The sequence below is a fragment of the Podarcis cretensis genome (genome assembly GCF_951804945.1).
Source record: "Podarcis cretensis genome assembly, chromosome: 3".
NCBI classification, from domain to species: Eukaryota; Metazoa; Chordata; class Lepidosauria; order Squamata; family Lacertidae; genus Podarcis; species Podarcis cretensis.
This window is the reverse complement of record NC_137172.1, coordinates 15156251-15180432: the sequence shown is the minus strand read 5'-3', so window position 1 is coordinate 15180432 and position 24182 is coordinate 15156251. Positions and strand designations below refer to the sequence as shown.

Here is a 24182-nt window from a genome sequence, read left to right as displayed (position 1 = left end):
AATTGTATATGTTTGCTTTAAGCAGATGAACAAAGAATTCCCAACAGACTGTAATTTGATTTACCACCTATGTCTTCAATAGCAGAAAGCCATGCTATCACAGTTTCACCTGTTCATGAAAAGCAGACTACCTTAAAAGTGTGGGGAGGACATAAGTATATGATGTGCCTTTGCTCACGGAATGGCATGAATTCAGACATTTGATGCTACGATTTTTGCACTGCAAATGCAACCGTTTGCTAAAATTAGCTGCAATTCAGCTGTGGCAAAAAGGTGTTTGTAAATCCTGTGAGGCAATTACCAGGGAGGAGATGGAGGTTGGGAATATCGGGTCCCAGGGGTAACATTCAAATTATATGTTAACCCCATTATCATCAAATACATGTTCAAGCAACATTACCTTGCATTAATCTAGCTACTACTCTTCTGATAAATCACAATCTCTAAGTTGCTAAAATGCTTTGTGCAATTGCTGCAGTTATTTTATTCTTTTATTTTGCTGCATTTTCTGGCTAAAACAAGATACTGTTTAAAGACCCAAATCATTTTAGGGTAATTTTTTGCTGCTATGCCCTGAGGATTCCCCCCATCACATCTAATTGGATGTCCACTTGAGCATAATATCCCAGCAAAGCATAATAATGACTTTGGTGTGGTCTCTAACTTTGCTTCTGTGAATGGAACACAGTTCACATTCACGGAACAGGCCTGGCTTTCCACCTTCTCCTTCATCCTCCTGAGGTGGCCAGGGATATTGAGTGCTTCTTTCCATTAATTACTTTTCCAGCACATTGCAGCCTCCCCAGCTGTGCTTCCTGATCTGAAAAAAAAGCCCCATGTGAGAAAATACCTTATACTGCTTTCCCCTGAGATTTAACTGGAGTACGGGAAGCTGGAGAGACTAGAAACTGAGTGTCTGAGTCTGGGGCACTTCCTGATTTTGTTTTTAAGGGAAGTTCTTCCTTTTGCCTTAACCCCACCCCCACCCCCCCAAAAAAAACCCCCACACACCTTCACACTGATTTCTTTAAAAGTAAAGACATCACTTAAAAACAATAACCTTGAACTACTGTCAGGTGCATGGTATGAAACCCCCCATGGCTTGCAGGAAAGCCCAGTTGGGGATGTCATCGGTTTTATAGGAAAAGAGAGCAGACAGCAGAAAGCAGACTGCTGGAGTATTGATGTTCAGAATGAAGGCAACAACAGTGACTATCAGTCATCTTGGTCATCTTGAAAGAATGGTAAGCACATCAAAGCACCACAAAACTTCACCAAAACTTTTCTTCACTTTTCATAATTTTCAGATGCAATTTCTTTTCCATAAACTGATGGACTACTACAATGCACTCTACGTGGGGCTACCTTTGAAGGTAACCTGGAAACTACAACTAATCCAGAATGCAGCAGCTAGACTGTTGACTGGGAGTGACAGCCAAGACCACATAACACCTACATTGGCTCCCAGTACATTTCCAAGCAGAATTCAAAGTGTTGGTGCTGACCATTAAAGCCCTAAACAGCCTCAGCCCAGTATACCTGAAGAAGGGTCTCCACCCCAATCATTCAACCTGGATACTGAGGTCCAGCTCTGAGGGCCTTCTGGCGGTTCCCTCACTGTGAGAAGTGAGGTTACAGGGAACCAGGCAGAGGGCCTTCTCAGTAGTGGCGCCCGCCCTGTGGAACACCCTCCCATCAGATGTCAAGGAAATAAACAACTATATGAAGGCAGCCCTGCTTAGGGATGTTTTTAATGTCTAATGTTTTATCGTGTTTTTAATATTTTGTTGGAAGCCGCCCAGAGTGGCTGGGGAAACCCAGCTAGATGGGCAGGGTATAAATAAGTTGTTGTTGTTGTTGTTGTTACAGAGGAATGCAGGTCTATTTTTGTACAAATTACTAGCAAGACAGAATATGCCACTTTCCCCACAGCATATCCCCTCTTCACAGGGCAATACTTTTGCCCAAACACCCCCAGCCTGACTCAGGAATCAGGCTGTACAGAAGAGGCCAAGCCCTTTTCTTTGTGAAACCCAGAGCTCCAAGCACTCTGATCCCCCAAGACCGTGAAACTGGAAAATTGCCTTTTTCCCCTCGCAGAGAAGTGTCTGATTATTTGGCATGTGTAGTGTTTTGTATCTCCATGTAGGAGCAGGCTTTATGCTGGGTTTTTTTTCTTCTTTTTTTCTAATTGGTTTTCAGTCAAATCATGCCGCTGAGAATAAGACTCAGGGCACTTGCGGAAGATTGGGGAGGTGAAGTGGATCGTGCAAACGCTGCGCCTGCTCTTCAGAGCTAAAGCCTGCACACACCTGCATTGTCAATTTATTCTCTCGGGCTCCTTCTCCTGGCAATAATGGTCTAATGACTGAACAAGGTTTTTGCTTACCTTTGTTTGTTTAACTTGCCTCAACTGGCGGTTTCAGATCTACAATTGCCAGCTTGCCCACGTGCCAATCTCACACTCGATCGCCTCTATGAGTCTGACAGGGGCTAGCAGATATTGGGGGGGTGGGTTGGGGGGGGGGAGCAGCATACAGTCTGTGTGAACTGCATGGGTAACTATCCACGGCCACTGACTGTGGAAGACTGCCACTGACTCGAAGGTATTAGGGAGGCCACAGATTCACTATCCAGGTGAATCTTTTTTTTTTTTTAATTACTTTATTTTCACTTGTACAACTTGTATACAGTGAGATTACATGAGCACCCCCACTCAGCTCTCTTAGTCTTAATTCCCCTCATTTACTGACGCACACCCACTAAACCCGAAAGTCAGTTGCCCTGTTGTTATCTTTTCATTCAGCAGCCTAACAGCCCACGGATAGAAGCTGTTCTTTGCCCTGTTGGTGCAACTAATCATGCTTTTATATCTTCTGCCTGAGGGCAAGAGATCAAGAAAGTGCCGGCCAGGGCATGAATCATCCCTGAGAATTTTCCACACTCTCCTGAGGCAACGTTCTTCCACTATTTCATCCAGCGGATTCACGGGACAGCCCGTAATATCTTGTGCTGTATTCACCACCCTCTGTAGGCACTTCCTATCAGTTGATGTCAAACCAGCGTACCACACCGTGATGCAGTATGAAAGGACACTTTCTATTGTTGACCGGTTGAAGGAGATCATCTTCCTGTCCAACATACAACTGTCTCTACATTAGAGGTAGGGAATCTCAGATCCGGGGATAAAATGTGACCTTGAGGTCTCTCTGTCTATTCCTCAAGACTTTCCTCAGGGCATGGCCCACTCTTCAGGCCATGCCCTTCACTAGTCTTGTTTTGTGCCTGCCCTGGAGGACTTTTGCCTGTCTGGGATGAGTCCTTGCACTCTGAAAATGCATTGTTGCTTGTATGTGTATCATAGAGTTGTATCATAGAGTTGGAAGGGACCCAGAGAGTCATCTAGTCCAAACCCCTGCACAGAAACCTCTGAATATAGACTATTTAGGAGTAAAATCCACTGCTCAGCCTTATTTTGCCTCTGGGCATGCACACCAATGACATACAGACTCTGGAAGGTTCCGCATGAGGGAACGTTGTCCTCTGGCTGAAAAAGTTCCCCTGCTCTTATTACCAAAGAATAACTGCAGAATATATAAAAAGTTTCAGCATGGAACTATCCCTGCGTGGTATTACAAAAAGGCACAGAGTGCTTCAGTTCAGTGGGCAAACTGTGAAGTCAAACACTGTTTCGGGCAGGATTCTTCTAGCACTTGCCCAACTAATAATAAGAAAACGTGATTTAATAATAATGCTGTTTCAGAGGCTTCTGCAGCAGCAGAGAGGATTACTACAGAAAGAGGGGATGGAGAGCTTTCGATGCAATAGAATAAAAAATGTTTCATACAGCAAAGTGAGCTGGTGTAGCTTATACTCCCAAGCCAATATCTCAAACCCGCAGCACAATAACAAAATAAAATGGCAAGGCGGCATGGAAATAAGAGTAAGGGCTCAACTTTCTAAGGCAATAAATTTGGACAAGCTCTGAAACAGAAAGGGCATCTCACCCCACCCACCTCCCAACGTGGAAAGAAGTATTAATATAGAAGAGTAGTTTTCAAACTTTATTATCTTCTGGAAACACTTTGTTTCCCATCAACCTGCCTGTTGAGGGTGTATGGAAAGCTGCCTTTTACCCAGTAACACTTGGTGCCCAACTATTTCTTCATCAGTCTGAGGTATTTCTCCTAACCTGGTACCTGAATGTTTGGTCCAGAAGGCCAAGGGTTTTCTGCAGGACCTTCTGCATGCAGAGCCTCTTTTTTTCATGCTGAGCTATGCCCCTTACCCATTTACCACGGAAGAAGAGTTTGGATTTGATGTCTCGCTTTATCACTACCCGAAGGAGTCTCAAAGCGGCTAACGTTCTCCTTTCCCTTCCTCCCCCACAACAAACACTCTGTGAGGTGAGTGGGGCTGAGAGACTTCAAGGAAGTGTGACTGGCCCAAGGTCACCCAGCAGCTGCATGTGGAGGAGCAGGAAAGCGAACCCGGTTCCCCAGATTACGAATCTACCTCTCTTAACCACTACACCACACTGGCTCCACACTGGAAGCCATGTGTGCTGCAAAGGATTCTGGGGAATGTGTGTGTCCACTTAGGGTGTATTCACACAGTGAAATGGCCAGGTCTACTGAGTCTCAGTCATTCCATTCAGACCTAGGCCACACCCAGCACTTCTGCAGTCATCGGAGGTTGTTTCTCTTAGGGTAACAGCATGTTGGCTGAAATGTAGAAAGGAGATTTGGAGTTTTGAGGACCATCTTCGGGCTACCTTAGAAAAGTCTGAACAGATTTGAAAGAGAGGAAGGAAATCAAGGCAATGGGAGGGTGTATTACTCCACGGTGCAAGCTTTCTGAAGTGTTGGCTCCTAGCCTGAACCTCAGATCAGAAGAGGGAGGGGGACAGAATAGAAAGACGGAGGCATCGCCTTTCCAATAAAAAAAAATAGGGCATTACTGAAATAAGATATATTCCTGATTTCTTCCATGCTGCCCCCTTGTCTGGACCAAGCTTCTGTAGTGCAAATTAAATTCACCATATTGAAACAGACTCCGATTAGAATTTAGTGATTTTTTTTTTTTTTTTCCCCCATATTAGTGGAAATCTTAGATGTCTCCTGGATCGTTAAATTTGCTGAATGGCTGAATATTTGTTGCACTGAGTAATCACATACGTTATCTTCCTGTCCTTATTTTTTAATGCTAATAATAAAAGGCTGAGAAATGAGATTGCATTATCTAACCAAGTATATAAACACACAATTGCAAGCACAATTTGTTTCTCATTTGTCATGCTGTCTGGATCATTGTGGACCACATTTTTATTTTTTATTTTGGTGATGAAGACCAACATTCAAGGAGAGGAGGGGAGAAAACCAGGCACCCCCAGTCCTGTTTAAGGATATTTTATTTAAGGAGTACAAGGGGAGCATCACTCCACATTTTGTCTGCTTCAGAAAATATGCTATCACAGTCAAGCAAAAGAAGCTATCCACCCACATCCACCCTATCCTTAAGGAGCATTTAAGAGCATAGCCATCATGGCTAACACGAATTTGTCTAATCCTCTTTTAAAGCCATCTAGACTTTTTGCCATCACTACTTCCTGTGGCACCACCTTGCCAACAAAGGGTCGTATAGTTAAAGCCATGGTTTTCCCAGTAGTGATGTATGGAAGTGAGAGCTGGACCATAAAGAAGGCTGATTGCCAAAGAATTGATGCTTTTGAATTATGGTGCGGGAGGAGACTCTTGAGAGTCCCATGGACTGCAAGAAGATCAAACCTATCCATTCTGAAGGAAATCAGCCCTGAGTGCTCACTGGAAGGACAGATCCTGAAGCTGAGGCTCCAATACTTTGGCCACCTCATGAGAAGAGAAGACTCCCTGGAAAAGACCCTGATGTTGGGAAAGATTGAGGGCACAAGGAGAAGGGGACGACAGGACGAGATGGTTGGACAGTGTTCTCGAAGCTACAAACATGAGTCTGACCAAACTGCGGGAGGCAGTGGAAGACAGGAGTGCCTGGCGTGCTCTGGTCCATGGGGTCATGAAGAGTCGGACACAACTAAACGACTAAACAACAATAGCAGCTTCCTGTGGCAGTGAGTTCCATAGTTTAACTCCCTCCCTTAAGGCCCTACGCACCTCTGCAGGCAGACGTAACATTTTACTTTCATAAGAAATGACTACAGAGCAAAAGGCAAGGGAAGACCTGTTTACAGAAGGCCCCTAATGAGAGACAAACACCTTTTCAAATAAGCAGTGGCTGCTCTGAACACCTCCAGTCCCAGTGGTTTAAAACTGACAACTACTGCCCTGTCAAAATAACAGTTTTACGAGCAGCACTTTAACTAATTTTTGACACCCTGAATAATTAAGCCAGCCAGAACCAACTAATTATGAATTATGCTCTTGGCACAAGACTACTAGGGAAGAAGAATTAATCTTCACACGCCCATTTTTTTCTTTCACTAAACTCTAATTGGAGTCTTATTTCAACATAGTGAATTTGGAATTCACTGCTGAGTTCCAGTCCAGCTGAATGGGAAGAAATGTGTTGCAGGGGGAGGAAAGAAAGCAAACAGAAAGAACAAACAAAGTGTTAAAAAGCAGAGAAAAGACAGTTGTGTGCAAGGATCTGCAAGTTTGCAATGTGTTCTAAGCGCGTTGCTATCAACCTAATCCTCATACATGCTCCATCACAAAATAGTGCTCCCCACAAAAAAAGAAAAGAAGATTACATATTGCTGTTACCTTAAGTGGACTGATATGAGACTTTCTCCTTAAGAATGGCATGCACAAAACTCATTGGGAACTTAACAATGATTGCCACTGTAATCCTGTGTTGGAGGAACTGAAAAGCAACACTACAGTGGTACCTCGGGTTATAGACGCTTCAGGTTACAGACGCTTCAGGTTACAGACGCTTCAGGTCACAGACTCTGCTAACCCAGAAATAGTACCTCGGGTTAAGAACTTTGCTTCAGGATTAGAACAGAAATTGTACTGTGGCGGCGCGGCAGCAGCAGGAGGCCCTATTAGCTAAAGTGGTACCTCAGGTTAAGAACAGTTTCAGGTTAAGAACGGGCCTCCAGAATGAATGAGGTTCTTAACCAGAGGTACCACTGTATTCTGTATTGTAGGAAGAGATCAATGGAAGAGTGTCGGTTTTGGAGGAGAATGCCCCATGTTCAAACCCTGGTATCTCCCATGAGAAGGATCCAGTAGCTGGTGATGGGAAAGAATTTGGCCGGAGTTTATGGAAGAGTCACTTCTATTCAGAATAGACAATAGTGGGTGGTCTGATTTGGTATGAAATAGCTCCCTAATAATCATAAAACAGACTGAGAAAAGTGCAGTCTGTCCTCAGAGATGAGGGTCATTGTTAGTAGCTCAGCGCATATTTTATTTTTTACAGGAAGCCTATGCAAGACGTGCTACCAATCCAAATTGCACAGCCCAATATTTAGGCACCAACCAGGAGGTTGTTAAACTTTGTTTTTGTTGGGACTGAAAAACCAGAGGTTTGCTGGCCACAGTACATGGCCGGTGGGTTTTAAGGTTATGTAGTTTATGGCTTCTTCAACAATCTTTGAAGAGGGATGGGGAAGGTATTAATTTAATGCAAGCCTACCAAGTTTGTATTTCCCAAAGCAATGCACAAAAAGCCCATGTTGTTGCTCTGCTTTAACAAAAAAACCCAAAATCAAATAAACCAAACTCCTCAGATTTCGGATGGCATCCTACTGTAAAGTCTACCAGGGGACAATCGTAATGGTGAATTGAAAAATGGCAAACCATTTCCCCCCCATGGAAACAGAAGTGGGTGTAATTTGCAGGCAAGAGATCCCCTGCAGAGAAGATTAAGCCTGCCAAATTCCAGAGTGGTCCATCCAGGGGGTTTCATGCAAGGAACCTTTACATTTTATTTTATTTAAAAAAAAAAGAAAGAAAGATGGAAAAGTTCTCTTTTTATTTTCTGTCAGAATGGGGTGAGGTTTGCAGGCATGGCTGAATTTGTGAAGGGCTGAAACCTGCCAACTTAAAGAATGCCTAGAAGCAATGTTTTTTTTGCAAGAGCAGACTTTTACCATTTCGAGGTGGGTAAAATAGAAATCGCTTCCCCTCGCCTGGTGTTTTTTGAGTAATCAGTCTGAAAGCTGGTGATGTGAGGGTAGTGCCCTTGGGTAAGTGGCCAATAATAGGCTGGCAATGAGCAACACAACTGGCAGCTGATTTAAGGGACAAGCTGAGTGGGGGAAACAGGCACAGCAGGGGAGGGAAGAAAGAAGTCCAACAAAATGATGGGGGATGACTGAAAGAAAGAAGGATAAAACTTAGAACAGGCAAACCAAAACCAGGGTGGGTGGGATTGGCAATGGGTAAAACAAACACACACATACACAGCGGGAGGGGGAAAGTTTGCACAACCTAAGGAAGAAATACGGGACGCAGGTGGCGCTGTGGGTTAAAGCCTCAGCGCCTAGGACTTGCCGATCGAAAGGTCGGCGGTTCGAATCCCTGCGGCGGGGTGCGCTCCCGCTGCTCGGTCCCAGCGCCTGCCAACCTAGCAGTTCGAAAGCACCTCCGGGTGCAAGTAGATAAATAGGGACCGCTTACCAGCGGGAAGGTAAACGGCGTTTCCGTGTGCGGCTCTGGCTCGCCAGAGCAGCGATGTCACGCTGGCCACGTGACCCGGAAGTGTCTCCGGACAGCGCTGGCCCCTGGCCTCTTGAGTGAGATGGGCGCACAACCCCAGAGTCTGTCAAGACTGGCCCGTACGGGCAGGGGTACCTTTACCTTTACCTTTAAAACAAACACACACATACACAGCGGGAGGGGGAAAGTTTGCACAACTTAAGGAAGAAATACGGGACGCAGGTGGCGCTGTGGGTTAAAGCCTCAGCGCCTAGGGCTTGCCGATCGAAAGGTCGGCGGTTTGAATCCCTGCGGCGGGGTGCGCTCCCGCTGCTCGGTCCCAGCACCTGCCAACCTAGCAGTTCGAAAGCACCTCCGGGTGCAAGTAGATAAATAGGGACCGTTTACCAGCGGGAAGGTAAACGGCGTTTCCGTGTGCGGCTCTGGCTCGCCAGAGCAGCGATGTCACGCTGGCCACGTGACCTGGAAGTGTCTCCGGACAGCGCTGGCCCCTGGCCTCTTAAGTGAGATGGGCGCACAACCCCAGAGTCTGTCAAGACTGGCCCGTACGGGCAGGGGTACCTTTACCTTTACCTTTAAGGAAGAAATAAGAGCAAGCAAACGAAATGAGAAACAAATTAAGGAGGTGCAGTTTGTTCAGTAACAGAGATAAAAAAGGAACAAATAAATCACATGCCAAAAGCCCTACAACTACACTGAAGGAGTGGGAAATCGGAAAGACCTTGTAACCGAGCTCTTCCTGAAGTCTGCAAACTAAGAACCAAACTAATAATAATAATTTATAATAATAATTTATTATTTATACTCCACTTATCTGGCTGGGTTTCCCCAGCCATTCTGGAAAATAGAAGAAAGAAGAAAGAAAGAAAGAAAGAAAGAAAGAAAATGAAATGACTGAAGTATTGGTTTTTAATTACTGTATTTTTCGTTCTATAAGACGTACCAGACCACAAGACGCACCTAGTTTTTGGAGGAGGAAAACAAGAAAAAAAAATATTCTGAATCTCAGAAGCCAGAACAGCAAGAGGGATCACTGCGCAGTGAAAGAAGCAATCCCTCTTGCTGTTCTGGCTTCTGGGATAGCTGCACAGCCTGCACTCGCTCCATAAGACGCACACACATTTCCCCTTACTTTTTAGGAGGGAAAGAGTGAGTCTTATAGAGCAAAAAATATGGTATATGCTAGGAAACAAAAAGTGATTGGGAAGGATGCTAATTACCCACCCCTCTTCCAAATGCCCTACATCCCAGGAAGAAATGGAAGAAGAACTCCACTCCTCACCTCCCACTCCCACTACAACACTGTGATTGGTGTGACCTGGAAAAATAATTCACCATCCTGCCCATCAAAACAAACAAACAAAAGATCCCATCTGCATTTCCCTATTCAGGTTGGTTTCAATTTTTAGAAGCGCAGCAGTCCTTTATTCTGAAGTGGCAAAATGCAATTGGGCAGGGGATGGCACCGAAGTCCAAAAAGTGACTTGTGATTTTATGGAATCCCCGGCTGTTTATTTCATAAAATTTATTCACCACTTGATAGTGAAAAAGAAAACCTCAAAGCGGTTTACAAAACGATAAAAAAATAAAATTGAGGGGGGGAAATCACAACCATACTTTAAAACATACAAAAGTTAGAATACTAAAACAGATTAAAATTACCGTGACTTTCTAAGCATCTAAGTAGGCTTGTCTAAACATGACTATTTTTTTTAAAAGCAGTGAAGTGATCTCAATCCGACTTGAGGCTCTTTCCTGGTGGTGCATTCCAGTTTCGGCAACTCAAATCACCTTCATTTGCCTCGTAATCTCGGCTGCCCACAGAGCTGATGCAGCCAGCTCCCCCCCCCCCCCCCCAGTATGAAGGCATCTCTATTCATGTGTGAATAAGTTATACTACCATTCCGTTCCTGGAATGGCAGAGGGCCACAGGTGTGCTTAACCTCTGTGATTAAACTGCATCAGGTGCCTTCATACCATTCTTTTGGGTAGCAAGATGTGCCAGTAGGATAGGAACTCTGATCTAGAATTCAGGATTATTGACAAAGACATTTTCTATATAGATTCCACTGGATTGAACGCAAATGGATGGACAGAAGATGCACATTTTGACTAAACATCAGGACGAGCTTTCGACAGTGGAACGGGCTTCCTCAGAAAGTGGTGGACTCTCCTTCCTTGAAGGTTTTTAAGCAGAGGTTGGGTGGCCATCTGTTATGTTTGGACGCGATGGCACTGAGCATCCCTTCCAACTATACAGCTCTATGTTACAGTAGCATCAACTGCTAAGCCTTAAAACGGAAAGCACACAGAATGTACTGTAGATGCCTGATCTGGATTTTGGGTTGTTTGAAATGAATGCATACTTTAGGGAGATAAATTCCATTAGTAAACTCAACAGGAGAACGCGAGCGTTTCTTTTGAATTCTAAAGCGATTCAAAGTGATTAAAAATAAAGATACCGCATGTGCCATCAAGCAAACGAAACTTAACATTGCCCCTAATGAAAACTTGGAAAGAATGCATTTCATTAGGTCTAAAATATGACATTAATTAGTTACGGTACTTCGACTGGTTCCATTTTAAGCTCTAGGCAAAGAGGTCTTTCATGTCAAGGCTGACAGGTGCTACAAGAGAAATCCTAATCTGTCTCTGTGATTAACCACAATGAACAACATTAATAATGCATAATAATTTCTTTGATTATGGCAAAAGGGAAAGGGCTGAGCAAACGAGATGCTTTGCTTCAACAGCAAGGAAGTCGAGAGTAACATGTGATAGGAAGAATCGGGGAATTTGGCCTTGATCCACCCTGACAGGTGCAGATAGAGGTCAAGTTCAAAATGATGCATAGTGCGATGGAGGGTATATAAGCCTCCGCACTGGTTGCAATACATTTTCCCCAAGCCATAGAGAGCAGGTGGGGACATACAGTCAGATCAATGGTGGAGGAAGGTGGAGGTGGACATTCCCTGTCCTTGCAATGGGCTTTTAAACAAAAAAAAACAAGATCCCTTCTAGAGCAAGTCCAAACAAGGCAACACAAGTGCCCCAAAGTACATTACAACAGAAGAGGCGGACATAAATGAATGGTGTGGCAAGCATTTAAATGGTTGCTCTTGTGTGGTTCCTTGTGTCCACTAGCAGAGATGTTCCAGTACTGTATTTCTGTTAAATCAATGGCATTTGCTTGAGATATGAAAACAACATTATACTTCCCTGTCTTGGGCAGGGGATCCTTTCCAAACCCAGCTACCAATTCACACATATGCTTTACCACTCTGTTATGTCCACTTGTCTCAATTCAGACCTGCTTATGAAAAGACCATGACACCAACTATCCCATAATGATTTGCAGGAGCTCCCTGGGGTCTCAGGCGGGGCTTCCTTTCCCAGCAGAGCTACCTGAGCCTACAAGTGACAGTGAGCTCTTCAGCCAAAGGCACAGAGATGAGCTTGGGAAGAACTTCAATCTTCTCTTCAAAGAAGAAGGAAGCATCAGGAGCCCCTACTCCATCTTCTTCAGCTTGGATTATATTCTAAACCAGAGAAGAAACCACAATTTGCCCCCAAGCTCCAAACTCTCCACTTAGACCCACTATACTCCACATTTCATTTTTATGCACACTCCACCACAGTATATGTGTTTTTGCGTACATTACTTGGCTGAAGAACTACATTGCAAAATTCAGGGACGTGTGAATTTTGGAGGATTTGCGTATGGTTTTGTAAAGTGTGAATTAGGTGCATCCCCCTTTAAATGTGAACTGAGTTGATTTTCTTACCCCATCTCTACTTCACACACACCTCCCCACTTTGAAATCTACACTGATTATATGCACATCGGGGTGGGAAACATGTGACCTGCCAAATGTTGCTGAGATATAAGGACTCAGCTTGTGCTTCATTCTGTGACCTTCATACTAGAGATCTTCATTATATTTTGGGGAGGCTGAATAATGAGGTGAACAGAGGTAATTCAAGGGACCTCCACTCTCCCAAGTCAAAGTGCAATGTCAATAATAATGCCACAGAGAGCAAGTAAGGTCAAACAGGACTGAGGACACACAAGAACAAAGTAAATGAATAAAGCAAACGTTTTCACTAAAAAGCCACAAGGAAAAAAAACAAGAGGCCTCCTTTGGCAGTGCCCAAGAAAATGTGTGAAAAACTGTGAGTGGTTTTAGCTCAGCTCTAATTCCGGATGACAATATTCCTGAACTCCTACCATGGTGCAATTACGGAGGACTGATCAAGTTGCCTCTGGGTGTTCATAAATGAACGGATGAGTGCTGCTGGGCAAAGCACCATGGCCCCGCGTTTGCCAAAGGAGTAGCAGGCTGGGATAGATTTTGTGCCATCAGAAAATTGCCCGCCCACTCCCCTACCCCTCCAATCAATATCTCCCCCCTTTATTTTTCCCAGCGGTGTCAAAGAACATTTAAAGTTTAATGTGGATTTCCTACGCGCCGAGATTTATAGTGTCACTTCCAATCTGGTGCAACCAAATAAACTGGGATAGGAGGTGTTTGCTGTCTCCATCCATGAGATTTCACATTCCGCCATTGAGCTCAACAGCCCTTTAACCCCCCTACAATTTCAGGGAAGAGTTTTGGAGCATCAATTTGAAGAGAAATTCACAAAAATCAATTTGCACAGTAGGAAAGGAAACCATAGCAGGTGCATTTACAGATGTTACATCCTCTCCTCCTATCATCCAACGCTGATTTGTAAAAGGCCAGATAAACACAGAAACAGAAGGGGCCAAAGGGCTGTAAAAAATCACTGCTCTTTTTTATTATTATTTTCAAAGGAAGTAAATACCTTAGTGTGTATTTCATGCCAGATCCCATGGTCCTTGAGTAATAGTTCCCATTTTCACAGCTCCGACTCTAGGAGATTTGCCATCATTACCTTGTCTCCCCTCACATTATCCCTACTAGGTAGGTCAACCTAATTATTCCCATTTTACAGGGTGAGATGTGAGGGAAGGCAACTTGCTCAAGGGCACCAAATAAGTCACATGGCTGAGCTGGGATATGAAATCTGATCGACCTGCTCTAAATCCATAATAGGTAAAGACACAGGTGATGCAAGAAGACACAGAATTTGGCTCTCGGTGGAATACATTTCTAGGGCTTCTCATCTTATATACGGGTAGCAGGCTCAATTTTGCAACCATCAATCCTTATGTAACCAAAATGGTTTTAAGGAGGGAAGGAACAACACTGCTAAGCTAAGTATCACATAAAGCAATGGATACCATCCATCCCTGGACTCCTTTTGTCCATTTAGGGGCTCCTCCCATCCCACCCCAAAACTGGATAAATCATGGAACAGAACAAAAGGAGCCCAGTCCCATTTCAAATATCTCTCTGCACCCATTATCAGGAAGTTGACTTCTCCGTACAATATCACATCCTGTGTTTTTCATGCAGAACCTTGGCATAAACAGATCTGTGCTGCCTGCCAATTTGCTACCAATTTGCTAGTCCTTAACGGCTTGGGACTAGTTTGATATAACCACTCAACTACTTCAATCTATCAAATGAGCACTTTTCCAAGTACCACACATGGGTTGCATCCAACTTTGTTCTGCTCAGAGTAGACACATTGAAATTAACAAACTTAATTTATTAATGTCTTTGAGCCTCCACTGAATATGACCAGCACTGGGTATAACTCATGGTGCGTTCCACACACAGTATTTCTGTGTGGCAGTACCCACACTCGGGAACAGTATATTGACCAATTTGTTTTTGACCCCTGCTGAATGCTTTTTTCTTTAGGAAAGTCTGGGTATATAGATTTTAGGTCAACTTGTTTTAAACTTCTGACCTTTACTGACACTTTAAATGTATATTTTACGTTCCATGTAAATTACAGAGAGGTTTCGACAATTAAGCAGTGTACAAACTGTTAAATAAATAAATAAATAGCAATGAACAACAAACACAGCTTTGGCTGTACGATGCTGAAAAAGTAAAGGAAGGAACAAGCAAAGGACCTTCTCAAGGCCGTAAATGAAATGTAACTATGGCGCTGTAAGTTTCAGATTCATTATTCTGCAATGTATTTTGAGAACCAGCAAACAATAACATCTGCGGGGAAAGAGTATAATGAACCTTGTAAGGCCTCTTAATTTTCTCTCTTTATTGCCGCAGAGATTCTGAATCCACTTCAAAATAAACCCAATTACCTTTCTAAAAAGGTAAGCTGATGACTTCAGGGAGATCCAGGTGCCTCATCTTTCCCACAGTACAAATCAGCAGAAAGGATCTGGGGGCTAATTATAGTCTACCTGTCCACTTATCAACTAGAAAAGCATAAAAGTGATGCCTGCTAGAGTGCATTCATCAGCCAGCTTTTCATGATTAACCTGCCCCAATTAGGAAAGGAGGAAGAGTAATGCATCAGAAACTAATTAAGGTGACACTGAATCATGTTATTTCGGACTGCAAAGGATCTTAAAAGGTCACTTGCTCTTCTCTATTTTTTCCCCTTTCTGCCCTAGAGCAGATCACAATATAAAGGAGAAACAATGTTTGCCTTAATCCAAAACTTATTTGAGAAGCTTCAAGCTCCGTGTACAGCCCAGCCCAATTTGAGGACGCTGGGGGAATTTAAAAACGTGACGCTCATGTCACTCAAATCCTATTATTGCTTACATACATGGCTTAGGATGCATTAGTTCCAATGACCAGAGTATTTTATAGGTTCATAGATTTTGACATTGATATTTTTGGTTGTCAACCAAATTCCTAAATATTTAACTTTTTTTATGAATCTCTGTTTCTATATTTTGCTGTAACACCCCCCCCCCCCTTTTTCTGGTACATTTTTCACTATCAGCTTTGTCTTAGTTTTATTCAACTTAGAACCTGCCACCTGCCCAAAATTCTGTGTTTTTTTCTAGGACTTTCAGCAGACAGTTCTTAGGGTCCTCCACTATTATTACAAGATCATCCTCATATGCTTTTAATTTATATGTCCCCCCCCCCACACACACCATGATTCCTCTGATGGATTTATCTGCCCTAATATTTCTCATCAAAACTTCTAAAACCAAAACAAATAATAGAGGTGATAGTGGACATCCCTGTCTTGTTCCTTTTTAAATCTTGCAGTTGTTAGTTACCACCTGATTGGCAATTAGTTTGGCTTTTTGCTCAGATTCTGCCTGGTATGACTCAACAGTGGGCCTTGAACCAGTGTGGTATAGTGGTTAAGAGCGGTGGACTCGTAATCTGGTGAACCGGGTTTGCTTCCCCGCTCCTCCACATGCAGCTGCTGGGTGACCTTGGGCTAGTCACACTTCTTTGAAGTCTCTCAGCCCCACTCACCTCACAGAGTGTTTGTTGTGGAGGAGGAAGGGAAAGGAGAATGTTAGCTGCTTTGAGACTCCTTAGGGTAGTGATAAAGCGGGATATCAAATCCAAACTCTTCTTCTTCTTCTGATCAGGGAGAATTGGGCTTCCCTGTCAACTCCTTCCCAAGTTGCTTAGGGGGTAGTAGAGGGGTCCCTGGAGAGCCCTTGATAAACCCTCTCTTCCCCTCACCCCTTGCACCCTACTATGACAACATCCCCATTCATCAGGGAAATTTTGGCTGCAGTCACACAACAGGTTATTCCATTTCCCTGATGTTTCCCTGTTAACTTCTGTGTTATATTTGAGCTTTCAAGAGATTTAAAAAGCCACTTCTGGAAATCTAGTGGAATCAAGTGGAAGTTTAGTGCTCAGTTCTGCTTTAATTAGTTCCAGAAATAGTCTGTTTGCAACCCCGTAAATCCAGAAAACTGTGGGATGAAATTGGGGGTAAGCATATCAGCATGAAGTTCTTTTCTGCCTTTTTTCCATGGGGTGTGCAGAAAAGGGTGGAGGAGCAACGATGCTGTTCATTGGCACACCCACTGGCGTGAATGAAATTCAGTGTGACGTGCCAGTAAATCAATCAAAAAGCCGCAGCTCAATAAGGTAACAGGTACTGAATTTTTAAGGGAACATTAGAAAAGTGTTAGCAGGATGATCAGGAAAAGCAACACAGTATTCGCTCCATCTTAAATGCACTCACAGTTTTCCAAGAAAGAGCTCATCAAAGAAAAGATTGCTTACTTCATAATGTCACTGAGCATGATGTGTAGGACAAGTTTATGTTGAAGGGAGAGAGACTCTGTTTTGGCCAGCAGATAATGGCTTTTTTCTTCTGCCTTGCACCTCCCTCCAGCTCCAAGAGCCTTCAAAATAGAGCTTTTCCTAGAGGAAGAACTGAGACTCTTTGCCATCAGAGAAGGTGGTTGGTTTCACCTGCGCTGCCTCACCTCCAGCCCCAGGAATCTTCAAAAGGGAGTGGTTGTCATGGTCATTATTAGATGTATGTGTATTTTAATGAGTTGAAAAAAGATTAGGAGTCTCAGGATATGTGGAGAGTATGTGCATGAATTCAACGGTTCTTGGTTTATCTTTTGGTTGCCATTTTGCTAATGTTTTTAATATTGGTTTATAGATTATAAATGCTGTATAGATTTGTTAATCATATAATACGACTTTTCCCATATAGATTTGTTAATTGTATGCTATCGTTTGCTTTAATTGTGATGTTTAGCTTAATTTTGCAGTCGTTGATAACAACTGGGTTTTTCACTGATGAGTTGCTGATTATTCTTTATGATTTATGCTGCATTTGTGATGTTATATCATGTTTTTGTTATTTACTGTTCGTCAGCTGCTTTGGAATTCGTTTGAATGAAAAGAGGCAGAGAAATAACGTATTGGCCTGAATATAAGCCTCATTTTTTTACCAAATTCTCACTGTGAAAAGTTAAATTGTGGCTTGTATTCGCGACCTTACGGTATGCAGCCAGGAGCAGCGAGGAATGGAGTGGCTTATATTCTGGTATTTTTTCTCTCCCCCCCCCTCTAATTTTAAAGGTGTGGCTTATATTCAGGTGTGGCTTATATTCAGGCCAACACGGTACAATAAATCAATCATGTTCACTTAGTCATGCTCACTAATTTAAATGGGTCTACTCTGAACAAATCTTAGTTGATTACCACCCTTTGTCACCATCTCTAAAGTCAAGGAAGTTACTTGATAGAGGGGGAGGGCTGGCTGGGGGCACATGAGATGGCCCTCATTTCCCATGATGGCCCTGGTGCTCAGCTACCATTTGAACAGGAAAAGAAAGCACAGTCAAGTCTTTATGCAGAGAGCCAACGAAACCTCACTGTGGCTGTCCAAGAGGCAGCAGGGGGTAGTGGTTAGAGGGTTGGACTAGAACCAGGGACGCTCAAGCTCATATGTGGAGCTCACTGGGTGATCTCGGGCCAGTCAATTGGTCACAGTCCAACATACCTCCTAGGGATGCTGTTAGTTGGAAATGTGGTGACTATGGAAGAACCACAGATGCCACCCTCAGCTTCCTGGGCAAAGGATGCTATAATAATAATAATAATAATAATAATAATAATAATAATAATAATAATAATAATAATGATGTTAGTCTATGCCTTTGACCTCCTCTGCACTCTTAAGAAGTGAGGCTTTAATGTGCATACTACAATATTAAGACTGCATTATTGAGAATAGGCTTACACGCACACTCTCTCTCTCTCACCCCTTTCAAACCAAGTCACTCCACAGATTTATTATCCCCACTGAGTTATTGATAATGTTGCTTTTGTATCAGGAGCAGGAGCATTTAAGAGGACTCTGCAGCATTCAGCGTGTTTATTATTCAGTGTTTGCATGCATAATCTTCTAAAAGCATGGCAGATTAGGGGTATATTACTAAATACAAAGCCAAATATCCCCCCTTCTTAATCCATTTATGTGTAACACATTTGTTAGTTAAGCCACTTATTACCACTTTCTGACATTTTCAACCACAATGCAGCATCTTGCATAGAAGCCTAGTAACAGGGGTCTGATTATGTTGGGAGTTTTTTTTTTTTCTGATGCTGACTTACATATTGGCACTTGAATGGGAATAAAAAGGCACATGCACACAGAGAGAGAGACCAGTGTACTTTTAACAACTGAAACAAGCTTAACCTAAAAAGCCCTTATTCTTGCATTTTATTTCATCAAATGTAACAGGATTTATTTCAATTAATATTCTAATTGCTCAACACTCGAGGAAAAATAAAATAAAACGGGGCTGGAAACTTTCATTAATTTTTCAGCAAATTGATTCAATCCCGTGTAATTAATAACTGGGAATGGTAAGGTTTGTTGTGAGCTATTCCTATTTCCGGTGACTGAATAAATGAATAATGTTGATATAGAGATATTATTAACACAACAGATTTTGTTGTTGTTGTTGATGATGATGTGCAGGTTGGCCCCTCTTAGCTGGCTATGAACTGGCTAAACTGAGGCATTAGCTACAGAATGAGAACGCAGAGCCTGAGCAAAGCTGCACGGAAGGTAATGTTGGAAACAGCAAACATAAAACTATCCACCCAAGCACTGAATTGGGAAGCCTCATCATCTAAGAAGGCATAGCTGGAGGGTGAATGAAGAGTTTAGGCTCGCTACTAGCCATGTTGGCTATGGTCTGCCTCCTTGGTCAGAGGTATTATGCTTCTGCATACTGGTTGTTGGAAACCACAGGATGGAAGAGTGCTGTTGATGCCATATGCATGGGAATTATCAGGTGTTATCCTCTTTACAAGCATCCACTTTAGAGCCAGTGTGGTGTAGTGGTTAAGAGCAGTGGACTCGTAATCTGGTGAACCGGGTTCGATTCCCCGCTCCTCCACATGCAGCTGCTGGGTGACCTTGCGTTAGTCACACTTCTCTGAAGTCTCTCAGCCTCACTCACCTCACAGAATGTTTGTTGTGGGGCAGGAAGGGAAAAGGAGTTTGTTAGCTGCTTTGAGACTCCTTAGGGTAGTGATAAAGCAGGATATCAAATCCAAACTCTTCTTCTTCATTTGGCTGGCCATTGTGGGAAAGACCACATGGACCTCTGGACTGAGCAGGGCTCTTTTTAAGTAGGTTAGGCCCCATCTGTACTCTACATTTAAAGCAGTACCATACCCCCAAAAGAGCCCTGGGAACTATAGTTTGTTAGAGCTGATGAGAGTCATTAGGAGACCCCTTATTTCTCTCACAGAGCTACAGTTCTCCAAGTGGTTTAACACTCAATCCCTCTTCCCAGAAAAGTACAAAAATTGTAGCTGAGGGGAATAGGGGGATTCTAACAGTTCTCTGTGGGGACGCGGGTGGCGCTGTGGTCTAAACCACTGAGCCTAGGGCTTGCTGATCAGAAGGTCGGCGGTTCAAATCCCCACAACAGGGTGAGCTCCCGTTGCTCAGTCCCAGCTCCTGCCAACCTAGCAGTTTGAAAGCACACCAAATGTGCAAGTAGATAAATAGGTACCGCTCCAGCAGGAAGGTAAATGGCGTTTCCGTGGCTGCTCTGGTTTCGCCAGAAGCAGCTTAGTCATGCTGGTCACATGACCTGGAAAAACTGTCTGTGGACAAACGTCAGCTCCCTCGGCCAGTAAAGCAAGATAAGCGCCACAACCCCAGAGTCGTCTGCGACTGGACTTAACTGTCAGGGGTCCTTTACCTTTACCTTTAACAGCTCTCTGAACCCTTAGCAAACTACAGTGCCCAGAATTCTTTGGGAATTCTTTGAATGTTTGAAGTGGAATGATACTGCTTTAAATGTATACTACAGATGGCACCTTAGGCTGAGATATGATGGCTTGCTGAAGCACTTGGTGTTACAGATGATGCAGATTTAAATGTGGGATGTGATGGTCCAAGTCAAACATTATCCATATTTAAGTGGTTGCAATCAGAAAAGAAGTATGGGTTGGTCATGTTGATTATATACTCAAGAGAAACAAAAGCAGAAGGGGCCTCTTACCTAGTTTGTTTATAAAACATGTGGGTATTTTTTGGATAGCTGCAAGAATTTGCAATTTTCAAATTTATTTTCAGTAATAATGATGTTTATTGTAGGACATGTTTTCCCCCCTCTCTTACAGTTTCATGGGCATGACATGTTATTTTCTCTCCCTAATAGCAAAATTGCCATATTTATTACATGGTGGGTTATTCTGACCTGGTTCAGAAACATGATAAATAATCAACTCAATGAGATATTGTTAGCAGATCGAGAGAGACATCCAAGCTTCTCTTGTCAGGGTGAGACTAAACTGCAGAAAATGTGGACGGCCAAATGTCATACAGCATTCATCACTTGCAAGGTAACTGACTTCTTCTGAATTCACTCAGGCAGAAAATGAACAGCTGTCAATGCTGATCAAGGAGAAGGGAAATACAGCTTCCAGGGATGAGATTCCTCCCACCGCTTTGTTTTCAACATCTTTAGTTAAAACAATGTTATTTAGCCACTAAAAAAAATTGGAAAGTAACTACAACAAAAGTCTAGACCAGCAGTTCTCAACCTATGGATCCCCAGATATTGTTGGACTACAACTCCCATCATCCCTGATCTCTGGCCTTGCTAGCTAGGGATGATGGGAGTTGTAGTCCAACAACATCTGGGGACCCACAGGTTGAGAAAGGCTGGTCTAGACACTGAAAATCTTTTGGTTCATCTATTCAGTGTGGCCTAAATCTTTGGCCTGAAACAGACATCACACTCAACCATGGTTTGCTCTCCTTAAGCAGAGTTTAGATAATAACACATAATGGGTGTATTTACACAACACAACAAGCCAGAGTTGCTGAGCTTGTTGTGATTTATCGCAAGGGTAGGGAACATTTTTCAGCCTGTGGACCATGTTGCCTTCTGGGCAACTTTCTGAGGGGCACATAGTGCTGGATGGGGCCAGATGCAAACATGGACAGAACACCAAATTTAAAGTCTGCTTTGGTAAAGGTAAAGGGACCCCTGACCATTAGGTCCAGTCGTGGCCGACTCTGGGGTTCTGGCGCTCATCTTGCTTTATTGTCCGAGGGAGCCGATGTACTGCTTCCAGGTCATGTGGTAGGCTAATTTCTACACTGTCAACCCCCGCCCCCCGCCCCCAATCTATCATCTAACCAGAGAAACAAGAGGCACAATCAGATTTCAAGAACACATTTCAGGTGGGCAAAAACACCTGGTGTGAGAAGCAGGGTCACTGAAAGGTGTGGCCTGGGGAAATGGGATTGATCCCCATCTCTGACTGATGAGGAATCAGCTGTGTGCTGGTTCACCCTGGCTGATCATTCCTACCTTGCTCCAGCAAATTTGATTATATCTACTTTAGACCCAGCTACCTAACTTGATCTTAATTTTCCTATTACAGAAGTGGAGCTAACAGGGAAGAGGGAAGGAAGGAAGACTTCCCTGAACAAAGTTACTAGCTACTGTGAAATCATGTCACCGTTAACTTACTGTAAGAGAAAACCAGGAGCTGATTTCAGTTAAATTGCGTGCTTGGCGCAAGCGGGGGGGTTTGTTGCTGCCATTATTCAAAGCTTGAAGTTCCACCGACCTCTGGAGGTCAGGAGGAAGAGCTTTCTGTAAAATCAGAACCGAAAAAGAGAGAGAAGAGCAATTAAAAAGACCTGCAGAGATAGAAGCACATCAAGGAGAGACAAAGGGTAGCAATTTGTGTGGAATGGAGTAGAGGCAAAGAGCTTCAGGAACGGAAATGGAATTCTGGGAGGTTTGCTTTGGCCGTGATGACACAGGAGATCTCAGTTGAGCACATCATTATCCGAAGCAATGCTTTCCTCCCTGCTGGTGCTCAAAAGAACAGAAGGAAAAGAAACACCTGAAAGGGGTAGGGGGAAGGATACATCAAAGAGTGCCAGAAAAGACCCTGATATGTTCATTTTCACAGAACTGTAAAACTATTTTCCCTCTTCTCTCCCTCGCAGAAACAACATGTTGACTCAGAAGCAAGTCCTACTGATTTCAGTGAGGCTTACTCCCGTGTAACTGGGTATCTGCCTGCAGCCTGAACAACTTAAAAGTTATTTCCAGGAAAGCTACGAAAGTATGTCTTGGTTCCTTCCCACCTCCAGCGCCCAGCATTTTGAGACAATTTATTCAAACCATATGAGCAAACAACATTCAGCAATACTAAACCACCTTGCTGCTGTTTGCCTGCCATGTTACACTCTCGTCTATTTAATTCCTTTCCCAGAGTCAATTATTTGATGTAATAAAAATAAATGTCACTGCAATTATATGAAGTGACTGCAGAATCCCCGTAATGGAATATATTTTAATGCGATGTAAATCAACCAAGCCTTATATAATCTGCAAATTAGCCTGATGCAACACTTAACAAAAGCTGTGATAGGCGAGTGGAATACATTAGATCAATTGAGTTGACTTCCTGAATGACCTGATTTGGAGAAGATGGGCTGCATCCTGAGCTGGCCTTCTGGGAACAGAAGTGTCCTTTCATTCCCAGAAGGTGGTGAAGATACCAAGGGACGGTCCTGTTAGAGGAAGGGCGGGGAGCCAGTCACCCTCCAAATGTTGCTGATCTACAACTCCAACCATCCCTGATCATTAGCTGTGCTGAAGTTCAACAAAGTACTTGGGCAAAAAAAATGAGAGGCACAAATACAAGATGGGTGACACCTGGCTTGAGAGCAGTACATGTGAAAAGGATCTAGGAGTCTTGGTTGACCACAAACTTGACATGAGCCAAGAGTGTGACGCGGCAGCTAAAAAAGCCAATGCAATTCTGGGCTGCATCAATAGGAGTATAGCATCTAGATCAAGGGAAGTAATAGTGCCACTGTATTCTGCTCTGGTCAGACCTCACCTGGAGTACTGTGTCCAGTTCTGGGCACCACAGTTCAAGAAGGACACTGACAAACTGGAACGTGTCCAGAGGAGGGCAACCAAAATGGCCAAAGGCCTGGAAACAATGCCTCATGAGGAACGGCTAAGGGAGCTGGGCATGTTTAGCCTGGAGAAGAGGAGGTTAAGGGGTGATATGATAGCCATGTTCAAATATATAAAAGGATGTCACATAGAGGAGGGAGAAAGGTTGTTTTCTGCTGCTCCAGAGAAGCGGACACAGAGCAATGGTTCCAAACTACAAGAAAGAAGATTCCACCTAAACATTAGGAAGAACTTCCTAACGGTAAGAGCTGTTTGACAATGGAATTTGCTGCCAAGGAGTGTGGTGGAGTCTCCTTCTTTGGAGGTCTTTAAGCAGAGGCTTGACAACCATATGTCAGGAGTGCTCTGATGGTGTTTCCTGCTTGGCAGGGGGTTGGACTCAATGGCCCATGTGGTCTCTTCCAACTCTATGATTCTATGATTCTATGATTCTATGAAAGTATGGAGGGTCACAGGTTTTCTGCAGTCCACATTCTGGATGGTTCGCCAACCCTCCAGAGCAACTTTGTCTTCCCACTTCCTCCAGTGGGATCTCACAGGAATTCTGCTGTGTAGAAGACCATAATAATCAAGATCAGGGCCCATTAGTCCAGCATCCTATTCTCACAATGGGCAACCAGACGCTCATGGGAAGCCCATAAACAGAATCTGAGCACAACGCCACTATCTGTCATGGACTGGCT

General features: G+C 43.5%; 1 protein-coding gene and 2 long non-coding RNA genes across 35 annotated transcripts in view; 2 read left to right on the top strand and 1 right to left on the bottom strand.

Moving 5' to 3' along the window:
- The window catches only part of NRXN1 (neurexin 1), a 1023765-nt gene that overhangs the window by 183265 nt on the left and 816318 nt on the right, over positions 1-24182 (bottom strand). The window lies entirely within an intron of this gene.
- LOC307211992 overlaps positions 1-24182 on the top strand; it is a 964702-nt gene that overhangs the window by 453008 nt on the left and 487512 nt on the right. The window lies entirely within an intron of this gene.
- LOC307213128 lies at positions 20366-23132 on the top strand. Its single transcript, XR_013837402.1, has 3 exons — positions 20366-20489; positions 20704-20887; positions 21938-23132. It is a non-coding gene; the product is annotated as an uncharacterized lncRNA (long non-coding RNA).